This window comes from Cicer arietinum, chromosome 1 (genome assembly GCF_000331145.2).
Source record: "Cicer arietinum cultivar CDC Frontier isolate Library 1 chromosome 1, Cicar.CDCFrontier_v2.0, whole genome shotgun sequence".
Classification (NCBI taxonomy): domain Eukaryota; kingdom Viridiplantae; phylum Streptophyta; class Magnoliopsida; order Fabales; family Fabaceae; genus Cicer; species Cicer arietinum.
This window is the reverse complement of record NC_021160.2, coordinates 19,089,201-19,097,197: the sequence shown is the minus strand read 5'-3', so window position 1 is coordinate 19,097,197 and position 7,997 is coordinate 19,089,201. Positions and strand designations below refer to the sequence as shown.

General features: G+C 32.4%; 1 long non-coding RNA gene across 1 annotated transcript in view; it reads left to right on the top strand.

Moving 5' to 3' along the window:
- Positions 1-7,052: 7,052 nt before the first annotated feature.
- LOC140920291 (uncharacterized) overlaps positions 7,053-7,997 on the top strand; it is a 2,507-nt gene continuing 1,562 nt past the window's right edge. The window contains exon 1 of the long non-coding RNA XR_012163041.1: positions 7,053-7,326. This is a non-coding gene — a long non-coding RNA (uncharacterized lncRNA). The remainder of the gene's footprint in view (positions 7,327-7,997) is intronic.

The following is a 7,997-nucleotide window of genomic DNA, read 5'->3' as shown; positions in this document are numbered from 1 at the left end:
TTTAGTCTTATTTATCTTTTATTCATTAGTTAATTTAAGGAGTTCTTTGATATATTTTGTTAATTTTATTTCTTTGCTTTAATGGAATGTTTATGTTCTTATTTCCTTGATTAAGTAGAGATTTCTCGGAGTTTTGCGTTGTTACTTTGTTTTAATGTAGTGCTGAATTTTGGTGAGAAATCAACATGACCTATGTGGATTATTTCAACCATATTTGGAGTTGTAGATATCGAGTTGGAGTCAAACTAAATGCAAATGAAAGCTACGATCCATAACTACAACTTTCATGAATTCCCTAAAACCAAATTCGGACTCAAACAAGGGGAAACATGCACTACACTCTAGACAGAAGATGTTATGCGCTTGAAGCGTGCCTAAAGCGCATTTCGCACTAAAGCCACTGCCAATCTGCGCCTCAAGCGACTTTCACGCTGAAGCCATTGCCAACCCACGCCTCAGGCGCGCGACGCGCAGTAGAACACATTAAAACTTTTTTTTTTTTTCACTTTTTAGGCATCTTTTTTACTATTGGGAAGTTGGGAGACTTGTGCCATGGCAAAGAAACTCAAATACGGCCGTTTCTAACACCATTGGAGCAGTTTTATCAAGAATCGTCCATGAATCTTTCTTGTAATTCTTCTCTAATCTCTATCTTTTCTATCTCTGTCACGAGTAACTAAACCCTATTTGTTAGGGATGAGTGTAACAAGATGAAATCCTTATTTTTATGATTTGATTTCTAGTTATATGAATGAGTTTATTGAATTATTTTTCTCATCTCTATGTTTAATGCTTTTTATTGTTTGATCAACATTAAAATGTTCTACGATTCGTATTTTGAAACGGAAGTGGACTTTACGAATGTTTGAGATGAGAAATTCATGAATTTGTAGTCTAGGGATAGATGCAGGTCATGAAACCAATTAAATTAGTTGTAGAGACAATAGTTTAAAAAGAGAATTGTTGTACGGTAATGCTTAATTCTAATCTTAAATCCACTAAGTAATTAAGGGTTAATTTGGAATTAAAAGTTCTGTCACTAAGACATTAGGGCAAGAATAATAAAGAGAATTCGGTAATAATTCAATAAAGAAATTCAGTAACTAGGATCAAATTAGACACCAAAGTTGGATTCGAAGTGAAACTCATCCCTGACATATTTCTTGTTATAAAGAATCAATTTTATTACTGTTGTTATTTTTAAATATTATTTCAATTAATTTGGGAATTTTTTGTTCAATCTTACTAATTAAATATAATTCGATAATAAAACGCAATCTTTGAGTTCGACACTCGGTATTACCGTTTTAATTATTACTTGCAACGATTCAGTACACTTGTTGAAACGCTATCAATATTGCAAAACACTTTTAGATCTATATTGAATAAAACACCATATCAATTGTGGAAAGGTAAAAAGCCTAACATCTCTTATTTTAAACAATTTGGTTGTACTTGTTATATGTTGAATACAAAAGATAACCTTGGTAAATTTGATTCTAGATCTCAAAAGTATACCTTCATTGGATACTCTGAAAGATCTAAGGCTTATAGAGTGTTCAATAGGGAAACTCATATTGTGGAAGAATCCATACATGTTAAATTTGATGACAAACAACTTGACCTTAAAAAGTCAAAGCAAGATGATGATGGTGTAGGTTTATCGAAACTAGAGGAAGTAGATGCAGACAAATTAGAAGAACTTGAATAATCAGAGGATACAAGCAAATCAGAAGAATATGATAAATCTGAAAAGAATGAATCTGATCAAGTCAGAAATAGTCAAGATAAATCAGAAGGAAGATCTAGATGGAAGTATAAGTCATCTAACCCTAAAACTCTAATCATTGGAAGTGCAAGTGATCATTTGAAAACAAGATCATCACTAAAAGATACCATATTGTTTGGCTTACTCTCTTTAATTGAGCCTACCTCTATTGATGAAGCATTGACAAATGATGAATGGATTCTTGTAATGCAAGAAGAGTTAAATGAATTTAAGAGGAATGATGTTTAGGATCTAGTACATAGACCAAAGAAGAACATTATTGTATCTAACATAATAGTGGTTTAGTTCCTTCTTCAATATGGGGTTGTCAGGTTGTTAGGAGAAGACTTGGCTTGTAGGATCAAGTTGGTTAGTTCCTCAAAAGTATGGGGTTGTCAAGCTATTTGGGAAGACTGGCTTGGAGGGTCAGGTGCTTTGTAATTCAAGGTATTTGAAATAGTGGATTAAAGTCTTCTGAATGAATGGACTGGATGTAGCCAAGTTAATGGTGAACTAGGATTAATCTATGTGTCAAATTATTTATGCATTCATTGCTTGTTGCCTCTGAATTCGATTATTTCTACTCCAAGTAAGTCACTAAAACCGAACTAGTTTTTTATTTATTTATAAATTATCAAAAATTTATCAACATTGGCAAACACAATTCAACCTACCCTTCTCGTGTATGCACCTTCAACCTAGTATGTGACTCAACCCAATAATATATTCGGTGTTTAAAAATTATTTTGAAAACATGTTTTCGAAATTCCAAAAACTACAATTTTAAGACATTTATTTTTTCCATGTCAACCAATGAGATTACTGGATCTGGTTATGTTACTTCTAATTTTAATAAACTGTTTTGGTTTGAGGGATGTCACTTTAAATGATGGCAACAAAATATGTTATTTTTCTTAATTATGAAAAAGGTTTTCAACATTATGAAATATGACATTTCAGTGGTTCCAAAAACAACTAAACAAACAAAAAAGGGTAAGAAAGCTGCAACATTAACCCAATTGGAGGCTAATAATTACCTCTATAAGAATTATATTCTTAATGAACTTATTGATGATCTGTATGATTAATATAGTTCCAGTAATACTGCTAGAGATGTCTTGAAGGCTCTGAGAAGAAATATGATACCGAGGAAGCTACAACTAAAAAGTATGTTGTGAGATGTTACCTCAAGTATTAGATGATTGATGAAAGATTCATGGAGGCTCAATCCCATGAAATTCAGAAGATAGCTCATGAGTTCATCTATAAAGGTATGACTTTAGATGAACAATTTCAAATTGATGTTATAATTAACAAACACTCATTTCTTGGAAGGATTTCCAAAATTCTCTTGAGCATAAAACATAATAATTCTCACTAGAGAGTGAGATAACTCACCTTCAAATTGAGGGATGATCCCAGAACCAAGATCGGAACGATGAAGTATTAGTTGTTTCAAACAACAAGAGTAAATTCATTGGTGCAGTTCTAAAGCCAACTAGCAAACATCTCAAGAATCAGAATCGCAATATGAAGAACTGCAACAAGAATGGAAACCCTTATAAGTCCCCAATTGTGAGGCAGAAACCACCTCATAGAAATGACTTTGGCTTATCATTCATCTACTACAATTGTAGAAAACAATGTCATATGACACATAAATGTCAGAACATATCAAGCTCTTCCCAATAGGCTAATATGACAAAAAAGAAATTTGTTGCTATGATTACTGAAATCAACATTGTTGATGGATCAGATGGATTTTGGATTGACATTGATGTCTCTTGTCAAGTTTGCTATGATCGGGTTATATTTAAAACATACATTGTTGTTGAAAATAAGAAAGTGTTATTGGTAGATTCTCACATCACTAATGTTTTAGTTATGGGAGATATGAAGTTAAAGTTCACATCCAGAAAATTTTTGATTTTGAAGGACGTTATGCACTCTCCAAAGATAAGAAATAATATGGTTCTTGGTTTTCTTCTAAATAAGGCAGAGTTAACTCAATTTATAGGGTATATTTGAAAACCATTACTAAAAATGAATTTTTTGTTGGGAAAAGGGTATGCCACTGATGTCGTGTTTATGTTGAATGTCAAAATTAATAAAATGTTTCCTTTCGCTTACATGTGTGATTTTAATGTTTGACATGCTAAACTATGTCATGTGAACAAATGTGTGATTTTTGCAAAGATAAAATAACAAAGAATTCACATAAATCAGTAGTTAGAGAACATGAGTTTGTAGATTTAATACACTCTGATATATGTGAACTTCATGAGACTTTAACTAGAAATGGAAAACACTATTTTATTACTTTTGTTGACGATTGTTCTAACTATACCTTTGTATATCAAATGAAAAATAAAAGTGAAGCACTTGGCATGTTTAAGATATTTGTAACTAAAATTAAAAATCAATGTAGTAGAAAGATTAAGAGGTTTCGTAGTGATAGAAGAATAAAATATGATTCTAGTTTGTTTAGGTGTCCAGGAAGAGGCTTGTATTGAAGTTAAGGGGCACTGCACGTTAGGGGGTATATACCACCTTGGTTAGAAAAAGTACACTTTGAGGAATAGTCAATACCTTGAGGGGTAAGGTCGAGCATTCGAGTTAAACTAGATTCACAACTTAGATTGTTAAGTATGAATCTCATGACGATTATAAGAGGGGGAATATATATTTCTTTGATAAGTGACAAATATTTGTGTGGTTTAGGAGATGGTAAGTATGGATAGTGATTTTAGATGAAACTATAAACACATAAGTGTGAATTTTGGGTGATGTCTGGATAAACATAATGAGTTAAGCCTTGATGTATTGAACCATATGTCACTATTAAGTGGAATTGGAAGTATAGAGTACAAGAATACTTAGAGATTGTAGCAAAGTAAGCTTATTAAAGGATGGTAAACATTTGGAGAATGTTATGTTTTGATAGGATAGAGGGATTGATCAAGATTTGATTTGGGACCCTAAGATGGTTGATCTTTAAGTCGATAGTTTGAAATCCACAAGGTTATGAATGAGAGTGTTTGAAGATTTACTAAAAATGTTGTGTTATGAATATAAGAGTTTTAATTAGTGAGATTACTAAGACGATTAGAGTCAAAGATGAAAAAGACCTGGTATTGTATCTTAAGATGAAATGGATGAAATTAGACGGTGTGATGAGTATTTGGAGATTTCGTGGATCAGATTTTATAATCTTATTTAATGGTAGAAAGTGAAAAAGAAGAAATGTAACAAATGATTTATGGTTTAGTTGTTGGTCTTGGGCAGTCAAGCGTTAAGATTTAAAATGAGTGTTTCAGTGACTAGATGGACGATGAAAAATATGTAGATCTTTGAGATATTTACTGCAAAGTTATGAGGATGAGGTTTATAGCTAATTAATTCTTAGTAAGTGCTTATTAGGAACAGTTGAGAAATCGTTCGTTAGGACGTTTGATTGTTAGGATTCTTTCAATTTAAACCTCGGTGAAGGTTGGGAACGAATAAGTATCCAACGAGTGAACCAAATTTTGGAAAATGTGCCAAGAAAACTTGTCGGAACAGCACATGGAGATGTAGCTTATGACAATTAAGGATTCATGAAAGGAATTATTTCACTCGTAATTTAGATATTGTTATTATAAGGGTATGCGAATGAGACAAAGGCACTAATTGAGTGCATGTCATGGGGGTTGTTATTGTGGTCGCCAAACAGCAGAGTTTAATGTTTGGTTGATAGGGAAGAATTGAGCATGAATTGGAAAAGTTTGATGGGAATTAGTAATGCTTGATTTGTTGAAATCACTATAATGAAGATGCATCATGGTTCGAGGCAGGAATTTAAGGTTTGTATAAATGGAAAAGTGATGGAGTGAATACAATGCGTTTGACCTGTCATAGTGAAAGGATAATCATCAAGCTGCAAACAAAGGACGCGGCGAAATTAAGAAGTATCAAAATGAATGTTGGCAGTAGATGTAGGAGAATTATTTTCGAGTTTGTGCATAATTGCGAAGTATGTAAAAAAAAATTGATTGACTAGTGAAGCGTGAATTTAAGGTGTTAGGCATGAGACAAATGCAGGTCTTAGTCAGTGAATGAAATTCAAGTTGGATTTTTGTTGGAGACGTGACTCTTGAAATGAAGTACTAAACTGGAAGGAAGTTTGTGTATCATGAGTAGTATAGTTCTGGCATATTATTGGAAAAATTTGAGGAAGCTTAGATCACCAAGTAAATGTGGGGATGAAATTATTAGTTATAATTAGAACAACATACGGATAAGAACACAGTGGTTTGGCGTAATTGTGCGACAAAAGAGAAATCGAGGATTTGTGGACCATGGAGATATTTAGGAGTTCTCGGCGGTAATGATTGGGTGATTCGTACCAAGTGGATGTATATGAGGCTATGAGACATAGCTATGGGCGATTGTACTTCGTCGATAGGATCAAAGTTATAGGAAAATAAGGAAAAACTCAGTGGAGCTTGAGAAGATTGTTTGACCGCTTGTGTGTTAGAATAACCATAAGTGCAAGTCGCAAAGAGCGTTATTACAGTTCGGTTAAGATAGTTTAAGCCATCATCATGGTTTTCGGCTACTTATTGCCAAAATTGAGGAACTGATCATCCTTACTCCCTTGTTGATAGTAACAAAATCATGTTGAATGGAATGAGCGAGTCTTACCGACTATGGTAGTGTGTAGAGTTATTAAGTACCCTATGAAAAGGGGTAGGCAACACTTTCTTCGAGTGGGCCCGGTGAAACAAGTTGTGACTTGTAAATTGAATTTGAGTACAAACCTAGTGCGGATTGTTACTCGTACTTTAAGTTTCGAGGACGAAGCTTCTTTTTGGAGGGTAGTAATGTAAGACCCTTAATTTTAAATTCTAATTTATGTATTTTGGAGAATTTTGTGTTGAATTTTTTAGGCTTTTTAGCCAATTTTATGGCATTTTGTGAGTTAAATGCCAAAAATATCTTTTTAGAAACCCGATTAAAATTATTCGTTGATGAATAATTTTATTTAATTATGGTGAATCTTTTGTCGAAGAAAAAATTTTCTGAGATGTAGCATTTTTCAGAAAAATTCATCTACCCATTGAATTACGGCGAGAGTAGATATTTTTCTGAAAAAGTGGTTTGTGATGTGACGTGAGGTGACAAGTGTAATGATGATTTTTATAACAATATGTAGATATTTGTTTAGATATTTATTATTATTATTATTTTAATATATATATATATATATATACACATGTGTGTGTGCATAAAAGGCAAAGAAAGGAAAATAACATTTTGCCCTGTAGCTTTCCCGTGTGCCTTCCATCTTCTTCCTCCTTCTCTGTTTTCTAAATTTTCTTTATTTTCAAAACCCACAACACACAAAAACCTTCACTTTTCTCCTAGATCTAAGCTTCGTATCGAGAAGTGACAGAAGAGAAAGTTGCTCATTACCACGCTACGGTGCTAGTGAGCTAGTTTTCGACGCGACATCACGAACTTAAATTTTACCGGAATTAATTACGGTACCGTAATCGCGTGTTAGAGCTATCGTTAAGGTAAGGGCTCCTTCCAAACTTTTAGTTTGCATTTAGGACATTAATTGTGATTTTGTGGAAAAGAAATTTGATGTATTTGAGGTGTAATTTAGTGAAAAATTAATTTAATGTGATTATGTGTAATTTAGTGGAATTTAAATTTGAGGTGTGGTTTGTGGTGATTCAAGTTTGGTGTGATTTATATGTTTATAATTATTATTATGAATTTTTGAGATGTGATTTATTTGTGGATTTTGTAGAAAATGAATTGATGAAATTTGGTGGTTTATGTGTAAAAATGTGGAGTTTTGAAATTAGGTGAATTATGTTTGAATTGTTGAAATTTAATTGAGGTGTTATATATGTGTTGTGGAATTGAATTGATTGTTGTCGGTGTGAATTGGCGATAATTAAATTTGATGATTTTGAGTTACGTAATGAGTTATTTTCAAATAAATGAGTTTGAACTGAAATTGAAATTTTACAAAAAATTAGCGTTGTTAAAGTTGTGAAAAAGTTCAAATTTTAACTAAGTTAAAGAGTTTGAGCAAAAAGATAGATTGAAATTAAAAATGGTTAGAGTTTAAAATGTTACTCTTTAAATTACTTTTGGATTGAGTTTAAAAAGAAAAAAAGTTTAGAGTATTTTATTGACTCAAAGATTTTGGTGCTTTAATAGTCGAGTGTGTGTA